The sequence below is a fragment of the Capricornis sumatraensis genome, chromosome 5, assembly GCF_032405125.1.
Source record: "Capricornis sumatraensis isolate serow.1 chromosome 5, serow.2, whole genome shotgun sequence".
In the NCBI taxonomy this organism is placed as follows: domain Eukaryota; kingdom Metazoa; phylum Chordata; class Mammalia; order Artiodactyla; family Bovidae; genus Capricornis; species Capricornis sumatraensis.
The window spans coordinates 72,356,821-72,382,027 of NC_091073.1; the positions used below are offsets into that span (position 1 = coordinate 72,356,821).

At 41.6% G+C, this 25,207-nt stretch overlaps 1 protein-coding gene and 1 pseudogene across 1 annotated transcript in view; one reads left to right on the forward strand and one right to left on the reverse strand.

Annotated features, from left to right (window-relative positions):
- Positions 1-25,207, reverse strand: part of CREB5 (cAMP responsive element binding protein 5) — a 347,045-nt gene that overhangs the window by 188,794 nt on the left and 133,044 nt on the right. The gene's annotated exons all lie outside the window — the stretch shown is intronic.
- LOC138080160 (small ribosomal subunit protein uS5 pseudogene) lies at positions 10,321-11,611 on the forward strand (annotated as a pseudogene).

Sequence of the window (25,207 nt, forward strand, 5' to 3'; positions counted from 1 at the left end):
ACAGTGGTTTAGAGTGGATTTGTGTGACCATAGTATCATTAAACATCTCAGCCTCAGTTTCTTCATCTGTAAAATGGAAATACAGTCCCTACCTTAAGACATTGATATCATTCATAATTAACTAAGAAAATGTATATAAAACACTCAGCAGACATAATACAATTTTAAGAAATGCCAGTTACAATTCTGCTCTCTTCAGCCATAGTTGTTACAAGATGGTACCGTCTCCTTCCTCTTTGGGTGCCCCTTCACTGCTAGAGTACCTCTTCATAGTCTTGTAAACAGCTGCACTAGCAGGCAGGTCTGATGGCTACAAGTTGGCAAGAGTTTTCTTTTCCTTCCACTGTGACTGGTGTAATGAACATCTTTAAGGGGACATATAATTGGAGAGAGGAAGGCTGTGTGTGTGTGTGAGAGAGAGAGAGAGAGAGAGAGAATCTGTTTATGTGTATCAGAGTTCACCTGGCGACGAGGGGAACTTGCCACTGTCTCCTCCCCGGAGTTTCACTCACAGGGAACATTCAACATTGCCTGCATGCTGATCTCCAACCTGGCACACTGTAAAGAGCTGCACTGCAAGGCATATGACGCCCTATCACAGTGTTCATCGCTGACCTCCACCCTCGTAATAAGATTCTTTTTGGCCCTTGTGCGATTAGCATCCACCTGAGACTTCCTAACCATCTACTTGATAGCCAATTGGCAGCAAATATCAGGAAATTTCACGCTGGTGTTTGGATGAATCTTCTCCATTGATATCGTTTATCTGAATTACTGGCACTTCCTCAATTATAACAATACATCAACCATTTCAAGTTTTTCTTTCACCTCCGGATACATGTTGCCCTTAATAAATGAAGCTGAAGTCAGAATGCATGCTGGTATGACGACACCATCCTGTCTTCCAGGTGTGGTTTCAGGGTCACACTGAACGCTTGCGTCTGGAAGACTGACTTCAGCGCACTGCATGGCCACATTCTGCTACTCAGGGTGGTGAGATCATGGTGCTGGCATGAATCTATCGCTCGTTTAAATGAATGGGGTTGAATTCAATCTGCTGACCTTGATTGGGACACTAGTGATACAGGCTGTGTAAAACAAAACAAGGCAAAATAAACAAGGGAAAACCACAGTATATGCAGCTACTTGGTTCAGAAGGTGACACTACTGAATTTGGTCTGTGAAGGTCTTGTCACATGAAAGTCTAGAAATAGCTATGACCTAAACATGGGGGTAGGAGACGACCCATTTAGAAATGAATGGATACATTCCATTGTGCTTGTAGAGTGTTTAGAATCTATTTTGGGGCAAAAGGGATATTGTAAATACTTTCCTTTGTTCATAACCATCATAACCCAAACTTTCTGGCTCTTGGCATTTATCTGTAACCCTGCATGCCAATAGTTTTTTACACACTGCCTGACAAGGCAAACATTATTCTACCAGAGACGCAGGATTCCCTGTGACCCCTCTGAATCTCCAGGGCCAGCCAAGCCTGGATTAGATTCTGACTAATCCTAGTCTGGACATCTCTAGGGGCTGCTCTAGTCTCACTACACAATTCCGAGGCCACTCAGCTCTGAGGGCCCTTGGGAGATGCTGCCATATTAGGCATGTGGAAATGTCCACGTCATTCTGAAATTATTTTGGAAAGAGTCATTTAATATAACTTTTTCGATTAGCATTCAATTCCAAATTTGGGACTAGATTTTAGATAAAATTAATTCTAGGGACTTCTCATTGGTTTTGTAAAATGTTAATGCCAGCAAGCATTCCTTCATCTTCAAAAGCAACTGGATCACAGATTTTCATTTCATTCTCTCTTTTTTTATTTGATTCTCTCTTTCGTTAACAGCATTTCTATGGCAGAGGACAGGCAATCTTTTACAGATATCTCTTGTCTCAAAAGTGGCTGACTGGATAGGCATATTCTTAAATGCAGGTTAATCTGTGGCCTCCTTCCTCTTCACCATGATGGCTCTGGATGCCAATGAGGGGGTCACAAGGGAGGAGCCTGGGGCCAGGTATGGAAAAGCGAATGGAATAGGCATTTTCTAGATGTATGGTTTGTTTGTTTGTTTTTTAGTCACTCAGTTATATCTGACTCTTTGTGACCCCATGGACTGTAGCCCACCAGGCTCCTCCATTCATGGGATTTTCTAGGCAAGAATACTGGAGGGAGTTGCTATTCCCTTCTTCAGGGGATCTTCCCAGGCCAGGGATGGAACCCTTGTCTCCTGCATTGCAGGTAGATTCTTTCCTATCTGAGCCACCAGGGAAGCCCATATGGTTCTTAGTATCCCCATAAGATGAAGTATAAATTGTAGTTAGAAACTTTTACCCTGTGAACACCTTCATCATCTAAAGATGATTCCTTCTGGAGACAATCATGATCTTTATTAGGTACCAGGCCTGTGTGAAAATCTAGAGATACCAAGACATGATCTTGATGGGTGTGACTTCATAGGGAAAGTGGGCTTTAAAATGCTCCCTTTAATAGTAGGATTCTTTTGTAATGCTGTTCACTAAGACACTTGGTATAAATGAAACTACTTCTTCCAAATAAACTTAGTCATTGAAGAAATTAAAGAAATTCCTTCCAAGGTAGCTTTTCTCATCAGATGGCTCCAAAACAAAGACCTCAACAATATTAGCATAAATGGTTCAGGAATCGTGATTTTGGGCATTTCCAAAGAGAAGTTCCCTTCTATTTCTGCTACTTCAATAACAGAGTATAAATCAGAGACTTGGCATTTACTACTCCACTGAGCTATTAATTTTAAGTCTTTTACTGATTCAGTTCCAGCTATATGTATGATGGAGATAACTTTTATTTATTGTTCAAATCATACAATAATCCAAGCAAACTCATCAGTTCAAGGATATTAAATCAAAATCTATTTTCTATTGAGTAGGATTTAGTTTAAGATAGAAGCTTCCTGGAGAGCCAAATCTGGGGTTTAGTGAGACCTTCTTATTCTAGAAATGATGTCAGAAGACTGTTTGGGTGCTTACCTAGGAAGGTACCAGGGTTCTGTTACTGATCAATCTGTACAAAATAATTTATCATGTCAATACCTTTTCTTCCTCCTATCCCATTACTTCTTATTGATGAATTTCTTATTTTAGCATTATCAAAAGGTCATGAGCCAGTACTATATCTAATTCAAAAAGGCATTATTAGGCTTATATCATATCAACCTTAAGAGCTGACCAGTTCTGTGAGGATAATCTGAATAGCCATATTGGAACATATTTTTTCACAAATTTAGAAACAATGTCAGACCTTCCCAACTTTTCAGACCATTTTTACTTTAGAATTAAAAAAAAAAATACTTTCTTGTTGTGAGAACATTTAACACAAGATATAACATCTTAACAAACTTTTAAGTATATTATTACATTTTATACACTTTATTACATATTATTATTACACTTTATACATTATTGTTGACTATCGGTATAATGTTGTACAGCAGGTCTCTAGAGCTTATTCGTCTTTCTTGACTGATAGATCCTGCATGCTGGTTGACTAGTAACTAACTCCCTTTTTCCTTTTCCTCTGAGCTCCTGGCAACCATCACTCCACTCTGATTCTATAAACTCAACTATTTTAGGCACTTCATATTAAGAGAAACATGTTGTATTTGTCTTTCTGTGACTGGCTTATTTCACTTAATATAACTTTATGGCCAGCATGTATATGAAAAAAATGCTCAATACCACTAATCATCAGAGAAATGAAAATCAGAACCACAATGGGATTAACATGACACACCAGTCATGATGACTAGTATCAAAGAAAAACCAAAGACTAGTGCTGGCGACGGAGAAGGCGATGGCACCCCACTCCAGTACTCTTCCCTGGAAAATCCCATGGATGGAGGAGCCTGGTAGGCTGCAGTCCATGGAGTCGCGAAGAGTCGGATACGACTGAGCGACTTCACTTTCATGCATTGGAGAAGGAAATGGCAACCCGCTCCAGTGTTCTTGCCTGGAGAATCCCAGGGACGGGGGAGCCTGGTGGGCTGCCATCTATGGGGTCACACAGAGTTGGACACGACTGAAGCTACTTAGCAGCAGCAGCAGCAGCAGTGCTGGTGAGGCTGCAGAGAAGTTGAAACACCTGTATATTATTGGTGGGGATACAGAATGGTGAAGCTCAATAGAAAACAGTACAGAGTAGTAGTAGCAGTTGGGTGCTCAGTCATGTCCAGCTCTTTGCGACCCCATGGGCTGTAGCCCACCAGGCTCCTCTGTCCATGGGATTCTCCAGGCAAGAGTACTGGAGTGGATTGCCATTCCTTTCTCCAGAGGATTTTCTCAACCCAGGGATTGAACCTGGGTCTCCTGCATTGCAGGCAGATTCTTTACCATTTGAGCTACAGGGAAGTCCTAAAAATGTACAGAAGTTTCAAATACACACACACACAAACACACACACATTTGGGGCTTCCCAGGCGGCACCAGTGGTAAAGAACCCACCTACCAATGCAGATGACACAAGACATGCAGTTCGATCCTTGGGTCGGGAACATTTATACATCTATCTACCATAGGATCCCCGAATTCCACTGCTGGGTATTTATTCAAAAGAATGAGAATCAAGATCTCAGATCTCAAAGAGATACTAGCACACCCATAATCATAGAAGCATTATTCACAGTAGCTATGATGTGTAAACAACCTAAATGTCCATTGACAGATAAATGAATAAAGAAAATATGGTGTATTCAGGCTGAAAGAAGGGAATTCTGTAGTATGCAATTTTTTTTTAGAAAAAGCTAACAATTTTTGAGCATTTACCATGCTAAATGCTCACATACATTATTTTATTTAATCCTCATAAACACCTATATAATTAATTATTATTATGTACCCATTTTTCAGGTGAGGAAAAGAGACCAAGTGCAGCTCAAAAATCTGCCTAAGGTCTCAGAACAGTAAGTGGTGGAGCCAGAACTCAAGCCCGACTCTTCTGACTAGTGATAAGTTCTATTTCTCCCTGAAGCCCACATAATCTTCACTAGCGTGCAATATTGTTTCCATTCATCAAGATTTATTTAACTCAAAAGCAAATCTTTTCAAAGCTGAAATCTTTTCAAATCTTAAAAGTTTGACTCATTTGGAATTTACTAGAAAAATATATGAGAAAATCACAAAAGTTGTTTCTCTCCTCTATACAGATTAAATATATCTTTGGCTCAAACCATAATGGGTGAATTATTGTACCAGCCTTAAAGTTATTATTTTGAGAATCTTTAATAAATCAAGCTCATTTCATTATAATAATGCCTAAATTGTGCAGAAACTTACAAACTGTTTTGGAATCTCTTTTTAAAAAAATTTCTTGCATTGAAGTACAAGAATAAGCTTTGAGGGGAAAAAAAAAACAATACAACAAATTATGGCTATAAACTGGAAAGGACGATAGTAGCTCACCACATTCGTACGGTATGCTACAGATTTCATACTAATCCTTATAATCTTCTTTTTTTTTTTAACATGATACAGGCAGAAGAGTCACTACTTGATACAGTTGAGGCTCAGAGAGGTGCAACAACTAGTCCACGGTCACACCTTTAGCCCATGACCACAATCCAGGTTTTCTACTGCTGTGTCCACTGTTGTTTCCCCATGAGCCTCTGCTCTGCACAAAACATGAAAACATCCTCTCATTCCCAGAGAATGCTTCATTGTCATCCTGGAGAAACAGGGAAGGGCTTAGACGTGTGGTTTTCTGACTGGAAATGATGGTGTCTATCTCAATGTCAAATGACAGGGGGAAATAAGCAGGCACCAAACAATTTTCTCTTCTAGAGTTGTCTCAAAATTTACCCAAGTTAGGGCCTTCCCTGGTGGCTCAATGTAAAGAATCCACCTGCCAATGCAGGGTGTGATGCCTGATCCAGGAAGATGCCACACGCCGAGGAGCAACTAAGCCCATGAGCCACAACTACTGAGCCTGTGCTCTAGAGTCCAGGAGCCACAGTTACTGAGCCCACGTGCTGCGACTACTGAAGCCCATACTCTAGACACTGCGCTCTGCAACAAGTGAAGCCACCATAATGAGAAGCCGGCACACTGCAACTAAAGAAGCTTCCGCACAGCAATGAAGACCCAGCACAGCCAAACAAACAGACAAAATCTACCCAAGTTAAAGTACTTTGGCCACCTGATGCACAGTCAACTCACTGGAAAAGACCCTGATGCTGGGGAAGATTGAAGGCAGGAGGAGAAGAGGACAGGGGATGAGATGGTTGGATGGCATCACCAACTTACTTGATATGAGTTTGAGCAAACTCTGGGAGATGGTGAAGGACAGGATAGCCTGGTGTGCTGCAGTCCTTGGGGTCACAAAGAGTCAGACACAACTGAGCTGCTGAATAACAACAAGGATAGAGAAGGTGTTTGAAGGCGTTTGTCTAGCAGAAACGTTTGCCATGGGGACACATGATATTCAGGAATTCTCTTGGCTGGGTCAGTGGTAGATCTGGATAAGCACTGTCTTTCAGACCCAGGCTATGGGCCACCTAGTGCTCCCTTGGAGCCACGCTGGGCAAGTCTTCTCCAGAAATTAGCTGTGGGCCTTTGAGCAAACTATAGAACTCCTCTGTGCGTGTTTCTTTCAGCAGCGAAATGAGGACAACCATCTACCTTACAGAATTCAGGGGCTTTGACAAGCTGAATGTAAAGTGCTTCGGACAAAACATGGAGATGTGCCCAGATGAGAGCCATGATTTTTATTATATTAATGAATGGGCCTCTCTATTTCTTTATATATAAAGTGGGAATAATGATAAATCCTGTAACAAGAATCAAATTGGATCCTGTCTTTGAAAGTTCCTGATAAATCATAAAATGTTCTGTGCATCTAGAGAGTGGCTGCTGTTGTCTTGAAGAGAAAGTTACAATGTCTGAATTATACCTGCATTCCCTTTGCAAGTAATTTCCCCTTTCTTCTCAAACTGGGAAAGAAAGTGATTGACATTGTGATCCCTAGCCTAACCCCATTGGTAGTTTGTGAAGCAGGAATCAAATTGTTAGTGTTTAGCCAGTGGGGTGGGGCAGTGTTTACCTACAATCTGGTGAGTCGCCACATCTCAGGGGAGCCTAGGGTGGGGGAGGCCTGCCCTCTCTGTGAGTGGCTGTACCAGTGTAGAGATCTAGAATCCCAGAGCCCTACTGGCCCTGCAGGATTACCTGGGCAAAGGCACAGGATGCCTGGAACCCTGAAAAGTAGGACAACTGCTCACCATGTGGGTGGCTACTCAGGGGAGCCTAGGGCAACACCAGTCCTAAAATCAGAGCTGCATCTGACAGAGAAGCAGATGTGTTGATGCAGGGTAAAAAATAGAATGAAGTGAGTTTGTTTGTTTGTTTTCAGAATCTGAGATGAATGTGATTTCTGACAAGATCAGGAGGAGTGCAGTTGACACAAATGAGGGCAACATAAAGCATATCTCCTTTTGATATAGCATCGTGGTCTCAACCAGCGCCATACGCAAGGATCCCAAGCTCAAACATCGTTAGGAATTCACGGATGCCAAGTGGGAAGCTGTCCCCATGCCTTACCCTGGCTCACCGTGGATGCTCCGTCCTCACCGCCTCCTGCCTCCTCCCTGCTGCCTTCTCCTGCTAGAATTCTCCCCAGTTGTGCATGTTCGGTCTCAATGCCATCTCCTTCACTAGGCTGCCTCTCAGTCTCCACCTAGAACTAATCTCTTCCTACCATGTCCTCATAAAACTTTCAGTTGTGCCCCTTTCATGCAGAGCTATCAAAGTCTACCTCGTTTCATAATGATTTGGGCAAACTGTCTCTGTCTTTTGCTTATAAGGGACTGCTTCTTGTCATCTCCATGTCAGGGTGGCACCAACACTGCATGCTGCTCAAAGGAGCCCCTTGATAAATATTCATCAAGGGAATAAATAAATATTTGTTGGTGATAATTAACCTGAACTGAGAACTTCATGGCCTCTAAGAAAGGCTCTGAATTTGTTAAATGAAGCACCGCTCTTTTTTTTGCCCCCTCTTACTCTTCAGGCTGTTTCATAACATCTCCTGCCAGGAACTGCTCCCACTATTAAATTATTAAGTGCCAGAGAAGCAGCAGCACCTTCTATGATTAAGTACTGAGTGAAACTGTGAGGAAGGGAAGCCCGCATTGCGCCTAGTTTCAGAGGTGAGAACTGTCGAGTTTATTTTTATGCTGCCTCTGTCACGAGCCAGTGTGATTCCAGTGATGGATTCTGGGATTGTGTTTTCCGCTTTCCTCCTTCTACTCACCCCCTTGACATGAGCCACTTTGGTTTCTTTGTTTATTTTAAATATTTTCTTCACTTTATTGAGAAAAGAGTTTCTGTTTTTTTCTTTTCTTTTTTTGGCTGCAATGCACAGTGTGAGGGATCTTAGTTCCCAAACAGAGATCAAACTGGTGTCCCCTGCGATGGACGTGTGGAGTCTCTACCACCGAACCTTCAGGGAAGTCCCCGTCAACCTGAAACACTTTGAATACACATACCCAGAGCAAAATTTCAGGGGCACTAATGAGAAAGCAGAGTCTATATTTCCTACCTGGAACCTGGGACTGTGCTAAAACCAGACTTAATGCTTGTAATCTATATTCACTCATTAGCTGTGTGGATGAGACTTCTCTTCACAGAGAACTGAAGGACAGTTGGATGAGGAGTTTGGAAGCAGGATCATTGATCAAATTTTTTCTCTATGATTTGAGATTAACTTGATCACGTAAACAATTAGTGAGAGTTCTTCAGATGTCCTTCTAAATTGCTTTCCCTGTTAGGAATATGTCAAATACCCCCAACACTGGCTCCTCCATGGAGTCTTTCCATAAGGAAAATTCCAAACTCATCTGTCCAGTACATGGACTCATTCTTATGGATGATATCAATAAACACTTTCAAGAACCCCAGCATCCTTTCCCCAACTCTCTGATCCTCAGGCTGAGGCTTCAAGGATAGTACCCCCAGGAAATCCCCTAAAGGTTACTGTTCACAATACCCACTTTCAAGCTTTAGATGTTAAAGAGACTTAGATAGCATAAAGCCTTGTTTAAAGACTAAAAATATAAATGAACTACTGCATTAATGGATGAATGAATGAAATAACACATTCTTAGAAATAACACTTAGTTCTTCTTGGTCCTTGGCTCCTAAATATCCTGATGTGGACTTATAGGCTTTGTCTTATCCTAAATGAAAATCATAAAATATCTTCACTGAAAGAGACTTTAGTGATAGAAAGCCATGGCCTCACAAATGAACTTATCTATGAAACAGAAACAGACTCACAGACATAGAGAACAAACTTGTGGCTGCCAAGGAACAGTGGGGGTAGGGGAGGGATGAACTGGGAGTTTGGGGTCAATAGATGCTAATTATTATGTACAGAATGGATAAAGTCTTCTTATATAGCACAAGGAACTATATTTAATATCCTGTGATAAACCACACTGGAAAAAAATATGAAAAAGAAAGCATACACATTCTAAACCATTTTGCTGTACACTAGAAATTAACATGACATTATAAATCAACTATATTTCAATAAAATATTGATAAAATTATTTTAAAAGTCATGGTCTGATTTGTTCAAATGAAATTAGGGAAAAACTGCTTCTCTGGTTGAAGTGTAGGTAGGGGCTCGGAACCTCCAGCTCTAAGAAATGACACAGTTTGTCCAACATCAATACAGATCTCAGAGATAGAGCCATGACTCCTGAGCCCCTGGCTTGTTTTTTCCTGCTACATGCTATCTCCTTTTATGGATGAAGTGTTGTTTCTGGATACTTACTGGATAAAAGGACATTTCTCTGTCTCTAAAACAAATGAGCCATAGGCTACAGGAAGTTTTTCTTGTTGCTGTTGTTTTGCCTCTGTCCTCTGAAACATTTTATTTGTACATATTACATTCCTAGAAAAAGAATCCAAGGATTTTCCCTTCTTCATGGGCCCTGATGCCAGCTGAGGTTGTCAGTACAATGCAACCAAACTGAAGGGATGAGAGCAGGCTATTCTGCCATGTTTCTGGATCTTTGAATTGCGCATCAAATCTGGGGGTGATCACTCCACACTTGTTTAGCCTGCCAGGGAGGTTCACAATTTTCCCAGCCATGTGATGATCAATGATATCAAATTCACCAGTGCAACCATGCTTCATTATCATAGTTAGAAACCCGATGATGACTTTGGAGCATGGCTTAATAAGCAACTGGCATTTGCCGCTCTTTTCAGCATTGTGGATACTCTTGAGAGCATCAGCCAGGACATTCATGTGCACCATAATGGCAGCAAGGAAAGATGGTGGAAAGAGCTAAAGGAAGTGTTGAACTGGGCTTCAAGGTAGTCACATAGTTGAAGGTAGGTCCTCCTTACAGACGTATTCCAGCTACAAAATGAAGCAGAGACGATAGAACTGTACTTCACTATTTTGCAGTTTCCAAAGTAATGGATCTAGGCAAGGACTGTCAAAGAGTGTCAGATTCCTAAAGAATTTGGTGCCTCCCGACAGAAGTACTCCACATTGTCTATGAAGTACTCTTTCCAAAAAAATGAACTTGATGCTAAATCAAGCCAAGAGAGTCTAAACCGCCAATTTATGGGAAATATAAGAAACAAAGGAACTTGTTAAACTGATAGCATAGGAATGGAATCAACAATATTCACAGTCTGCAAAACTCTACAAACTCTTTAGCAAACAAATTTCAAGGCAAAAAAAAAGGAGGGGAAGGGAGCAGAATGTGTTGTAAAAGCATCATGAAGACATGTCAATCAATTTTAGAGTATTTCAGTCCCAGTTAAAATAAAGTACACTTGTTATCTGGGAAAACACCAAATGGAACAGACATACTGGGGCCCTGGAGTAGGAAGCAGCAGCCCAGTCCACATCACTGAGGTGCAGAAATCAAGGCCAAGCTGGGCTCCTGGTCAAGGACAGGAAGACCAAATTCCTGGATGAGATTTCTCTCTTCTCCATGCCCATCACAGAATCTGAAATCACCAACTTTCTCCTGGGGATGTGCCTCAAGGATGAGGTGTTGAAGATAATATCCACCAAAGCAGACCTATGCTAGCCATTGGACCAGGTTCAAGGTATCTGTTGCCATCTGGACTACAATGGGCATGTCAATCTGAGTGTTAGTGCTCAAAAGAAGTCATCATGGCCATCGTAGGGGTTGTCATCCTGCTCAAGCTCTTCACTGTCCAAGTGTGGCAATGCTCCTGGAAGAACAAGACAGGCAAGTACCACACTGTCCCTGCAAGATGCCCACCTCCATGGTGAGTGTCTTTTTCCACCCCAGAGACACTGGGGTCATCTTGGCCTCCGCACTCAAGAAGTCACTACTGATGGCCAGTATGGATGACTGCCACACCTCGGCTGGGGGCTGCACTGCCAATCTTGACCACTATGATTCCATCTCCAAGACTTACAGCTGACCTTTGAAAAGAGACTGTGATCACCAAGCTTCCCTGTCAGGAATCCAATGACCATCTCCTATAGATTCACACCAGAGTTTCCCTGCAGAGAACTCAGGCTCCATCTGTGGCCACCACTGTTGCAATTCTATATGAGAAACATAAAGTGAATTAATTAATAAAAAATAAAGGGCAAAAATCCTATGGAAAAAATAAGGACGTCTGAAAGATGTTTAAAAATACTAAACTATGGGTAAATTTTTAGGTGAAAGTATGGTATCATGGTTGTGTGCTATTCTGTGCCAGGTTGCTTCAGTTGTGTCTGACTCTTTGTGACCCCCTGCACTATAGCTCGCCAGGCTCCTCTGTCCATGGGATTCTCCAGGCAAGAATACTGGAGTGGGTTGCCACGCCCTCCTCCAGGGATCTTCTTGACCCAGGGATTGAACCCACATCTCCTGCATTGGCAGGCAGGTTTTTTTTTTTTTTTTTTTTAATCATTAGCATCACCTGAAAAGCCTGGTATCATGGTTACTTCTCTTTAAAAACTTTAATGAATTTATCTTTCATACTTATATTCCAAATACTTATGGGTAAAGTGCTATGATATATAGGATATTGCTTCTAAAAACCTTGGGAGTGGCTGGAAATGGGTAGATACACCAATGAAATGTGACCAGTTATGGGCTGATAACTGGTTAAGTTTTGTGGGAGGTCCACGCTGGGTCTCTTACCATGACTTTTGTACTTCTATAATGTCTGAAATGTTAGTGATTAAAATATTTAAGAAGTCTTGTTCACAATTAGAACAAAAGGTAGTTCTTCCTAATTGTTAAAGAAAAAAAAAGAGAGAGAGAGTTTTAGGCCAGGAATGGAAGGAATGGATTTCACATGAAGGCAAGAAGTTTTTGGAAATGAATGGGTTTCTCATTATGACTGAAGCATGAGGAATCTCCCAGAAGTGATAACAAGAGCATCCAATCTGTTCTGACTGAAGCTTGCTAGATCAGGACAGGCAGCCTGCTGGTGGTGAAGGTGGCATCTCATGAAAAAGGCATGGTCTCACTGACTAGGTCTTGATCTCACTATATATGTTGTGGATGACGACAGCAGCCTAGCCACTGTTACAACTAACTCACAACAGGATATTAATAAGTTATATATTTTGCAATACAATTAAGAAACCATTCCATAACTGCAAGATCAAATCTCAAATGGACAGCACAAATGACTGCCATACTACCCAAAGCAATCTATAGATTCAACACAATACCTATCAAGCTACCAATGGTATTTTTCACAGAACTAGAACAAATAATTTCAGTTTGTATGGAAACACAAAAAAAACCTTGAATAGCCAAAGCAATCTTGAGAAAGAAGACTAGAACCGAAGGAATCAACCTTCCTGACTTCAGACTATACCACAAAGTGATAGTCATCAAGACAGTATGATCAATGGAACAAAATGGAAAGCCCAGAGATAAATCCATGCACCTATGGACACCTTATCTTCAACAAAGAAGGCAAAAATACACAATGGAAAAAAGACAATCTTTAACAAGTGGTGCTGGGAAAACTGGTCAACCACTTATAAAAGAATGAAACTAGAATATCTTCTAACACCACACATGAAAATAAACTCAAAATGGATTAAAGATCTAAATGTAAGATCAGAAACTATAAAACTCTTAGAGGAACACATAGGCAGAACACTCTCTGACATAAATCACAGCGAGATCTTCTATGACCCACCTTCTTCCCAGGGTAATGGAAATAAAAACAAAAATAAACAAATGGGACCTAATTAAACTTAAAAGCTTTTATACAGTGAAGGAAACTATAAGCAAGGTGAAAAGGCAGCCTTCAGAATGGGAGAAAATAATAGCAAATGAAGCAACTGACAAAGAACTAATCTCCAAAATATACAAGCAGCTCATGCAGCTCAATACCAGAAAAATAAACAACCCAATAAAAAAGCAGGCCAGTGTTTCAGTGGAATCATTGTGGTATCCTCCTGGAGGCCAAAGAACTAAACAGATATTTCTACAAAGAAGACATATAGATGGTTAATAAACACACGAAAAGATGCTTAACCTCATTTCTCATTATCAGAGAAATGAAAATCAAAACCACAATGAGGTATCATCTCACACCAGTCAGAATGGCTGCCATCAAAAAGGCTACAAACAATAAATGCTGGAGAGGGTGTGGAGAAAAGGGAACTCTCTACACTGATGGTGGGAATACAAACTGGTACAGCCACTATGGAGAACAGTGTAGAGATTCCTTTACAAACTGGAAATAGAACTGCCATATGACCCAAAAATCCCACTGCTGGGCATGCACACCAAGGAAACCAGAACTGAAAGAGACACATGTACCCTAATGTTCACTGCAGCAGAGTTTACAATAGCTAGGACACAGAAGCAACCTAGATTTCTATCGTCCGACAAATGGATAAGGAAGTTGTGGCACATATACACAATGGGATATTTTTCAGCTATGAAAAAGGATGCATTTGAGTCAGCTCTAATGAGCTGGATGAAATTGGAGCCTATTATACAGAGTGAAGTAAGTCAGAAGGAGAAAAACCAATACAGTATAATAATGCATATATATGGAATTTTAGAAAGATGGTGGCGGCGATCCTATAAGTGAGGCAGCAAAAGAGACACAGAAGTACAGAACAGACTTTTGGACTCTGAGGGAGAAGGTGAGGGTGGGATGATTTGAGAGAATAGCACTGAAGCATGCATATTACCAAGTGTAAAATAGATGAGTGGTGTGAGTTCAATGCATGAAGCAGGGCACTCAAAGCTGATGCTCTGGGGCAACCCAGAGGGATGGGGTGGGGAGGGAAGTGGGAAGGGGGTTCAGGGTGAGGGGTTCAGGATGTGCACCCATGGCTGGTCCATGTAGATATGTGGCAGGGGCCACCACAATGCTGTGAACTGTTGTCCTCCAATTAAAATAAATAAACTTTAAAAAAATGTCACTGTGCTTACCCCCAATACACCATTCCTGAAGCAGATCAGAATGCTCCAGGCTGGCAATCAGCTCCTCTGGATTCTAAGTAGCCCCTAAAGGATGCAGTAGCTTGCACACTGGAAAATTTATCTATGACCCTAAGCCGCCCCCAAGACCATTTGTAAATTACTGCTTGAGTAATTTACAAATATTGAGATTTGATGACCTGAAGAAATAAAGGTTTCCACTAATGCCTACTATGCTCAGGCAATCAGTCACTCACTGGGAAGATCTTGTTTGAATGTCATGAAGTCAAATATGTCATTAAATATGACAATTTCCAAAAGCGACCCAGGACAGCTAATGATCAGTCATCAAGCAGTGAAATCAAAGTGTACGGAGGGACCCCAAAGCTTACCTCTGACTTTGTCTTTCACAAACCCAAATCCAATGCAGCGATCACACTTCATTCAGTTCACATAAAGTCAAAATGATCTTTTATTCTAGGGGTAATGACTTGATGATTTGACACCTATGAGTCATAAGCAGCCCTTAGCGAAAAGCCCCGTGACAATGTGTTAGCTCACATTTAAACCTTAGTTATGTTTTTCACTCTGCTCCCAGCAGTCCCCATCTTCACTGCATCTGGGGTAGGGTTCTGGGCCCTGGCTCAACGAGTGGACTCAGTTTCAGACCAAATATATTGCAATGAACCTTAAAAATGCACACATTTGCTATGAGACTTTCTTCAAGGGGAAAATACATTTTCAGTTATTTGGCCAAAACAAGCAAAATGCTCAAAATGTTGAAACAGGGAGGCCCCCACTATTTCATTACTGCATTGCTGAGGCAGAGAAGTGAAGACATTTTTCTTTGTGGCTCCAGTAAGCAGGCAGACATTTATCAATGAGGACACTCTACAATGGATGTCTAATCAGATACACTAGTCCTCTGGGTAATTCCAAATTCCTGCAGAGAAAGTTTGGCTTCTTTTCCTTAATGAGTGCATTTGGAGTATGAACTAAAATGGTCAAAATTTTCAATACATCTTTGAGAAGGGTTAAGCACAAAAATCCTGTTAAACAATAATGGGATTTGTGTGTGAAACATGACACTCTTTGAACACTTTTGAGAAAGTTGCTCTGCTCTTTCCCCTCCGACTAATAACAATTCAACATTATTTAACATAATCCTACTGACAGGTAATTTCTGACATAAAATTTATTACTGACTTGCCCTTGGAGGGCATGTTTCACTATTAATGTTTCCTTTTAAAAGCTATAGCATGCGTTAGATTCTCCTACAGCGTTTCCCCATGTTTTCCTTGGAAACCCCTATTTTCTGTGGTATTTTACACTGCCCAAGTCTGTTTTAACTCTGTATCCTTACATACACACAGACACACCCCTACTCTTCAGAAATAGGAACAGAAATGTACTTAACATTGAAACACTTATTCTACCATTATTAGGTTTAGTTATAACTAAATAAACAACATTAGTAATGTATAAATTTGAATCAGTTTCTTCTATACCTAACTGGGTATGTGATTGAGTGAGCTAGAGGGCTTGACTTCAACAGGACTATGCCAGGAACTGGGAGTGCGGCAGACTGAGGCTGATATCCATATAGGGCCAGTGAGACCTGCAAGTGTCTGCCCTCATTGGTGCTTTCAGCCTTTCACAATGCAGGACATGTGAGACTGTTCAGAACACATTTGTGATTCTGACTCATCCAGAGAAATGATTTTTTACCTGGTGAGTCAGCATGAAGCTAGGTATTTCCCTACCTGTGCTAACCATACAAGGGCATTGCTACCTGGAAGGTTAGGTCATCTGCCCCAGAAGGAAACACACACCATCTTTGCTTTTTCTGCAACAGCTTTACTGGCATCATGAGCTCACAGGCCAGAGCTGATGACATGGTGTCCTTCCTTTGAAAGAGAAACGTTGTCTAAATGACTCGCTGGCTGGCAAAGCAGCAAGGAGACAAGTGAAAAAAATCCACTCATTCACTCATTCATCCATCCGTTCATTCTTTCTTGATTCATCTGCAGTTTTAGGGAGGCCAGGTGTATTGAGTTATAATTTACAAATGCTAAAGTTCACCCTTTTTAATACTGCAATTCATATAGTCATGTAACTACTACCACAACCAAGATAAAGAAGACCTTCATCACCTCAAAAAAATCCCCTTGCCCGTTTAGTAGTTGACCCCTTTCCCCAGTCACCATATTTATTTAAAGAGAATATTTAGATGATTTACAACAGAAACACAAATTCACCTGCATGTTGTAACTTGTTCTTAACGTAGTGGCAAGATTTACTGGTAACGAGCTTCAGGGACCCTCCATCCCACTGGAAGTCTGCGAATGTTCTGGGCGAAACCTACTGCTTCACAGCGGCCCTAATGAATAACCTATTTCTGCAGAGAAACACCTTGCAGCAGTGACTTGACTAGGAGATTTCTTAAGCTTCCTAACTCTTCTTCCCCTAAGTTTCAAAGGACTAAGGTCTCTTCAGTCTCCCAGCAAAGTCTAACTGGAAAAAGCTGGGGATACATACATTCCCCCCAGCCTTGGCCCCTGCCTCTCCTCCCAGAGACTGATACACACAGGCAATTCTCTCTCTCTCTTTTACACACACAAACAACAGACGCAACAACAACAACAAAAAAAACTGCCAAGACAGTCTGTCTTCCAAGGTGGTCGTTAAATCTCTAAGGCCACAACGGGACCTTCTGGGCCCAGACACATGCAGAAGCCTGGGGTGAAAATCCTCTACCCCGAGAAGCTGGAACTGATCCGACGGTCTTGCACATTAGGGAAGAGTTACATTCCTAGGTTACTGGGCCATTAGCAGCTCCGCCATCCATTTTTCATTTGAAGGAACCTTTTTAAAGGTTGAATTCTTATCTTTGGGAGGCCTGTAAATGCAGTTCTTGTGTTTTCATTGGGTTTATTTAGCCTAGGGGATTTAGGTCCCTCTGTTTAAGTAGTAAATTTTCCCCTTTGTGTAAATGTATGTGGTTAATATACTTAAAAATCCATCAGGCAAGGCTAACAAAAATGCAGCCGCCTTTACACAGCAGTTTTTGGCAAGAATATAGTCACTCAGGATGGCTGTGCGGTGCTTATAATTGAATTGTGGTCACTAAGCCGAATGCTATCAACTTCTGGAAAAACCCAAAGCCAGATAGCTCTGAGCACTCCTTTCACCACCTTCCCTCTGGCCCCTCTCCTTGCTGCCAGCTCCCCCTGATCACCCAGCTGGCAGAGTGGGACACAGAAAGAAGCCCAAGGTGAATAAATAGGACACACTGCTACAGTCTTTAAACACATACTAGAAAAGGTGGGTTCCAGACTGGAAAGGACAGAACTGAAGCCCTGATGGCATGAGCTGCAACACTTGGAAGGCCAGTGACAGAGAAGCTGCTCAAGAAAAGGAAAATGACAAAGGTCCTCGAAGATGCCCTTCCAGCTTTCAGTTCTTCCTTGAGAATAACACTAACCTTTGGCCACTCGAATCAACATTATCAGACACTAGGGCACAGATTCCAGCCCCCTCCGACGGTTGCCCTCACAATGGTAACCTTGGGTGATCTATAGTCCATTAGTTGATATTTTCTCTTTCCTTCTCTGACCCTACATGCTCACCCCTCTGCCTTTTCCCTCCCCAACACTTGTGGCAGAGCCTAGCCAAGCATGCTGGGTTCAGAAGCTGTGGGCTCTGACCATGACAAGCATGAAGCCTTCTCACTTAGCTACCACTGTTGCCAGTGGCAGGAGACCAAGTGACCACCATGCACCCCAGGGCATCCAACTCAACCAGGTGGCCTTGGTCCATGACAGATATAAACCAAAAGGAGAAAACCTGCTCACTGCACAGAGTTGTGACAGGAGAAAAGAAAAAAATCCTGCCATACAACTCTCTCTTACCTAAACACAGAAACAATCAAAACACACATAAGAGGGTTTTTCTACTTAAAAACTGTCTTTTAGGGAATTCCCTGGAAACCCAGTGGTTAAAAGATGTGCTTTCACTGCTGTAGGCCTGGGTTTGAACCCTGGTTGGGGAACTAAGATCCTGTAAACCACATGCTGTGACAAAAATAATAATAATAAAGAAATGGAAAAAAAATGGACTTTTAAAAAACAATCTTTTAAAAGAAATAAATAAAAATAAAAACTACCTTTTTCATTAGGCTCAATATTTCCTATCCCTCCCAGGCTCTGTGCTCATTCAACAAATACTCTATAAATGGGCACTTCTTAAAAATACCAATCATGCCTAGGTTCTTTGGGTGCATGAACCCATCCCATATACCATGGAAAGCACTGAAGAAACACTTTGGACTCAACTACCATTCTAGACTAAATACTGGAGAAAATGTGCTCCTGGAACTAAGGAGCCTAGGAGCAGGTAAGCTCACGGCCTAGAAATTGGTCAAGAGGGAAACTACAGATGGTTTAGCACAAATGGCTTCAGAGAAAAGGACCAACCAGCTCATAGAACTCAGACCTAAAAGAAAGCTATGTCTAAAATGCATGAGTCAGAAGAGCACTCATTTCTCAAAAGGTAAACACACAACCTACTACTCAAGAACTACTGTGCTAGTTCAAATTATTGCTCCTTTCTGCAGACACTGGTTGTGTAACTATCTCAGGTACATCTGAAAGGCCATTTAAAGTTGTACCTTGGGACTTTCTGGCAGTGCAGTGGTAAAGAATCCTCCTTGCAATGTAAGTGATGAGAATTTGATCCTTGCTCATGCAAGATCCCACATGCCTCAGGACAACTCACCCACACACCTCAACCAGAGAGTCCCAGTGCCACAAAGAAAGATCCCATGTGTCCAAAAAGACCTAATGCAAAAAAGACACAAGTACCCCAATATTCCAGTGATAGAAGCAAGGTCCGATGCCATAAAGAGCAATACTGCATAGGAAACTGGAATGTTAGGTCCATGAACCAAGGCAAATTGGAAGTGGTCAAACAGGAGATGGCAAGGGTGAACGTCAACATTCTAGGAATCAGAGAACTAAAATGGACTGGAATGGTCAATTTAACTCAGATGACCATTATATCTACTACTGTGGGCGAGAATCCCTTACAAGAAATGGAGTAGCCATCATAGTCAAGAAAAGGGTCCGAAGTGCAGTACTTGGATGAAATCTCAAAAATGACAGAATGATCTCTGTTAATTTCCAAAGCAAACCATTCAATATCACGGTAATCCAAGTCTATGCCCCGACCAGTAACACTGAAGAAGCTGAAGTTGAATGGTTCTATGAAGACTTACAAGAACTTTTAGAATTAACACCCCCCAAAAATATGCCCTTTTCATTATAGGGGACTGGAATGCAAAAGTAGGAAGTCAAGAAACACCTGGAGTAACAGGCAAATTTGGCCTTTGAGTACAGAATGAAGCAGGGCAAAGTCTAATAGAGTTTTGCCAAGAGAACGCTGGTCATAGCAAACACCTTCTTCCAACAACACAAGAGAAGACTCTACACATGGACATCACCAGACGATCAACACTGAAATCAGATTGATTATATTCTTTGTAGCCAAAGATGAAGAAACTCTATACAGTCAGCAAAAACAAGACTGGGAGCTGACTGTGGCTCAGATCCTTATTGCCAAATTCAGACTTAAATTGAAAAAAGTGGGGAAAACCACTAGACCCTTCAGGTATGACCTAAATCAAACCCCTTATGATAATACAGCGGAAGTGAGAAATAGATTTAAGGAATTAGATCTGATAGACAGAGTGCCTGATGAACTATGGACAGAGGTTCATGACATTCTACAAGACACAGGAAGTAAGACCATCCCCAAGAAAGAGAAATGCAAAAAGGCAAAATGGCTATCTGAGGAGGCCTAACAAATAGCTGTGAAAAGAAGAGAAGCGAAAAGCAGAGGAAGAAAGGTAAGATATAAGTATCTGAATACAGAGTTCCAAGGAAGAGCAAGGAGAGATAAGAAAGCCTCCCTCAGTGATCAGTGCAAAGAAATAGAGGAAAACAATATAATGGGAAAGACTAGTGATCTCTTCAAGAAAATTAGAGATACCAAGAAAACATTTCATGCAAAGATGGGCTCAATAAAGGACAGAAATGGAATGGACCTAACAGAAGCAGAAGATATTAAGAAGAGGTGGCAAGAATACACAGAAGAACTGTACAAAAAAGATCTTCATGACCCAGATAATCACAATGGTGAGATAACTCACCTAGAGCCAGATATCCTGAATGTGAAGTCAAGTGGGCCTTAGAAAGCATCACTATGAACAAAGCTAGTGGAGGTGATGGAATTCCAGTGGAGCTAGCTCAAATCCTAAAAGATGATGCTGTGAAAGCACTGCGCTCAATATGCCAGCACATTTGGAAAACTCAGCAGTGGCCACAGGACTGGAAAAGGTCAGTTTTCATTCCAATCCCAAAGAAAAGCAATGCCAAAGAACACTCAAACACAATTGCACTCATCTCAAATACTAGTAAAGTAATGCTCAAAATTCTCCAAGCCAGGCTTCAGCAATACATGAACCATGAACTTCCAGATGTTTAAGCTGGTTTTAGAAAAGGCAGAGGAACCAGAGATCAAATTGCCAACATCTGCTGGATCATCAAAAAAACAAGAGAGTTCCAGAAAAACATCTATTTCTGCTTTATTGACTATGCCAAGGCCTTTGACTGTGTGGATCACAATAAACTGTGGAAAATTCTGAAAGAGATGGGAATACCAGACCACCTGACCTGCCTCTTGAGAAACCTGTATGCAAGTCAGGAAGCAACAGTTAGAACTGGACATAGAACAACAGACTGGTTTCAAATAGGAAAAGTAGTACATTAAGGCTGTATATTGTCACCTTGCTTATTTAACTTACATGTAGAGTACATCATGAGAAAAGCTGGGCTGGATGAAGCACAAGCTGGAATCAAGATTGCCTGGAGAAATATCAATAACCTCAGATATGCAGATGACACCACCCTTATGACAGAAAGTGAAGAGGAACTAAAGAGCCTATTGATGAAAGTGAAAGAGGAGAGTGAAAAAGTTGGCTTAAAGCTCAACATTCAGAAAATGAAGATCATGGCATCTGGTCCCATCACTTCATGGCAAACAGATGGGGAAACAGTGGCTGACTTTATTTTGGGGGGCTCCAAAATGCAGATGGTGATTGCAGCCATGAAATTAAAAGATGCTTACTCCTTGGAAGGCAAGTTATGACCAACCTAGACAGCATATTAAAAAGCAGAGACATTACTTTGCCAACAAAGGTCCGTCTAGTCAAGGCTATGGTTTTTCCAGTAGTCATGTATAAATGTGAGAGTTGGACTATAAAGGAAGCTGGGTGCGGAAGAACTGATGTTTCCGAACTGTGGTGTTGGAGAAGACGCTTGAGAGTCCCTTGGACTACAAGGAGATCCAACCAGTCCATCCTGAAGGAAATCAGTCCTGGGTGTTCATTGGAAGGACTGATCCTGAAGCTGAAACTCCAATATTCTGGCCACCTGATGTGAACAGTTGACTCACTGGAAAAGACCTTGATGCTGGGAAAGATTGAGGACAGGAGGAGAAGGGAACAACAAAGGATGAGATGGTTAGATGGCATCACCAACTCAATGGACATAGATTTGGGTGAACTCTGGGAGTTGGTGATGGACAGGGAGGCCTGGCATGCTGTGGTCCATGCGGTCGCAAACAGTAGGACATGACTGAGCAACTGAACTGAACTGATCTGATACAAGGAATGAATTTAAATTAGTTCTAGTGAGGTGGATGAACCTAGAGCCTGTTATACAGAGTGAAATAAGCCAGAAGAGAAGAATAAATCTTGTATATTAATGCATATACATGGAATCTAGAAAAATGGAACTGATGAACCTATTTGCAGGGCAGAAATAGATATACTCAGACATAGAGAACAGATTTATGGACACAGCGGAGAAAGGAGAGAATGGGAGAAACTGAGAGAGTAGCACTGAAATAGATATATTACCACGTGTAAAATGGGAGTTGCTGTGCAGCACAGGGAACTCAGCCTGGTGCTCTGTGATGACCTAGAGGGACGGGATGGGGTGGAAGATGGGAGGGAGGTTCAAGACGGAAAAGACATGTACGCCTATGGCTGATTCATGTTGATGTATGGCAGAAACCAACACAAAATTGTAAAGCAATTATCCTCCCATTTATTTATTAAGTTAATAAATTTATTTATTTAAAATAAATAACAGTTCTTCTTCCCCATCAATTTAATGAAGTTTACAATATTTCCAGCATAGAAGAGGCCCAATGAAGATAAATAAATAAATAAAAGTACATATTGAAACCTGATAACTCAGTTGGTAAAGAATCTGCCTGCAGTGCGGGAGTCACAGATTCAGTTCCTGGGTAGGGAAGATCCACTGGAGAAGGGATAGGCTACCCACTCCAGCATTCTTAGGCTTCCCTTGTGACTCAGCTACAAAAGAATCCACCTACAATGTGGGAGACCTGGGTTTGAGCCCTGGGTTGGGAAGGTCCCCTGGAGAAGGGAAAGGCTACCCACTCCAGTATTCTGGCCTGGAGAATTCCATGGACTATATATAGTCCATGGGGTTGGAAAGAGTTGGACACAACTGAGTGACTTTCACTTCACATATTGAAAAAAATAAAGTTATACCTCTGACATCCTGCTTTAAATGGTAAGCTCCAGGAGGTATTATTTGGCTTTCTTGTTATAACCATAGTTACTGCATGATATACAGGTAGGTCATAGAGCATAAATGAACACAGATGAGTAATTACTATTGATTAATATTTATGCCAATAGCTACAAAATTTCTCCTTTTAAATTAAGGTAATTTAAGAAGAAATGTAGAGATCCTATTCTTTTCACATTTGAGCCAGGCAATACTTAAGCTTACATGTAACCAACCATCCCTATCATTAACTTTTATTGATCTAAAGATTACGCATATATCAAACCATCAAGTTGCCTCATGCGTGTGTGCACGCTCAGTTGCTTCAGTTGTGTCCAACTCTTTGCGACCCTGGGGACTGTAGACCTCCAGGCTTGTCTGTCCATGGGATTCTCCAAGCAAGGATACTGGAGTAGGTAGCCATGCGCTCCTACAGGGGATCTTCCTAACTCAGGGATCAAACACACATCTCCTGCACCTCCTGCATTGCAGGCAGATTCTTTACTGCTGAGCCACTGGGGAAGCCCAAGTTGCCCCATACCCTCAGGAATTTCAGAGCCCTGGTTTTAAGAAAAGCAGTAATGACTTCTGCAGGAGTAAACAATGAAATTTGATTTTCTAAAATAGTTTTAGGGTCACTGATCTAAGTCCTTACATTCTGGCTTTTAACATGCTTGTGAGCTGTTCCATGGGGATCGAGGAAAGCAGGAGCCAGGGAGGCAGGAAGACTGGGATTGATATCAAATGACATTTTAAAGCAGCATCCTTGACAGCCAAATTTTGCCTGGCTTTAACCACAGGCTAGTTAGCAGCTTCAATTACATAGCATTTCCTCTTTAACATTTCTCTCCCACCAACCCGTATTTTAAAACGTAGCATTTAATTTTACTGCCAAAAGGATCTTTCTGGCATTTTACTGCTAAAGTCCTATCTTTTTACCTATACTCCTTGACCTCCCCAACCTTCACTATTAAGAAATCACAATTGAAAGAAAAAGGAAAATATGAAACCTGTGAACACACATAAGGGGGAAATATTCCTTGCCTTGCTTTTTCCTAAAGAGTGAGGAAATACAATGAAAATGAAGGGCAAAAGGAGCTTGAGTGTGTGTGTGTGTGTGTGTGTGTGTGTGTGTGTAATCTGTATGGCACAAGAGGAAGCCATATAAGATCTCTCAGTGCCCTAATGTCATGCTTACTAAACAAAGCTCACAGCCAGTGACATTTCCCAGGAAATACCATGTCCTGTGCTGTTCAGTGTTGGTTTCAAAGGGCTAAGTCTGGAGGAAAACAAAGGAAGCTAAAGGAATAAAAAATTAGTTTAACTGTACTGCTGTGAGCTCTAAAAGCAAGTCAAATCCCTAGCCTGCTCTTTTTTATTTTGTTAGGAGAAAATCTTTTCAAGTATGCGCATGATTTAAAAAAAAAACAACACCTATAGGCATTGTTCTTTTGGGGGGATAAGTCAGAGGTCTTTATCATTTTGTAGCTTAACAAATAAAAAGCATTAAACCACTTCCCTTCCAATGCATCACATGTCCAGAGTTTGGTCCCATAACTAATGCAGAGTTGTGTACTTAATTAAAACTTAAGATCCTCCCTGGCTTAAGGTTTTACAGATCCACAAGGCAGCAGTTGAAATATGGTACAATTTTCTCACATGGCAGGCAGCAAAGTGAATCCAGCCTGTCCTTATGGATTGGATCCTCCTGGCAATGCTAGATGAATTTGCATTTCCCAGGCCCTGGTAGGCCTCACATGCCCCTAGCACATGTACATCCACCCTGCTTCGCACCCACTCCCAGGACATGCTACACAGGCTCTTTCTTCTTCCTACTTCTCCTTACATCAGTCACGTGGTCCCACATTTTACACATTGGTGGTGTTTTACTCGCTAAGTCGTGTCTGACTCTTGCGACCCCATGGACGGACGGTAGCCCACCAGGTTCTGCTGTCTGTGGGATTTCCCAGGCAAGAATACTGGAGTGGGTTGCCATTTCCTTCTCCAGGGGATCTTCCCAACCCAGGAAGAACCCGGGTCTCCTGCACAGTAGGCGGATTCTTTACCAACTGAGCTATGAAGGAATTCCTTTACACACTACTGGAGTAGATTTATCCT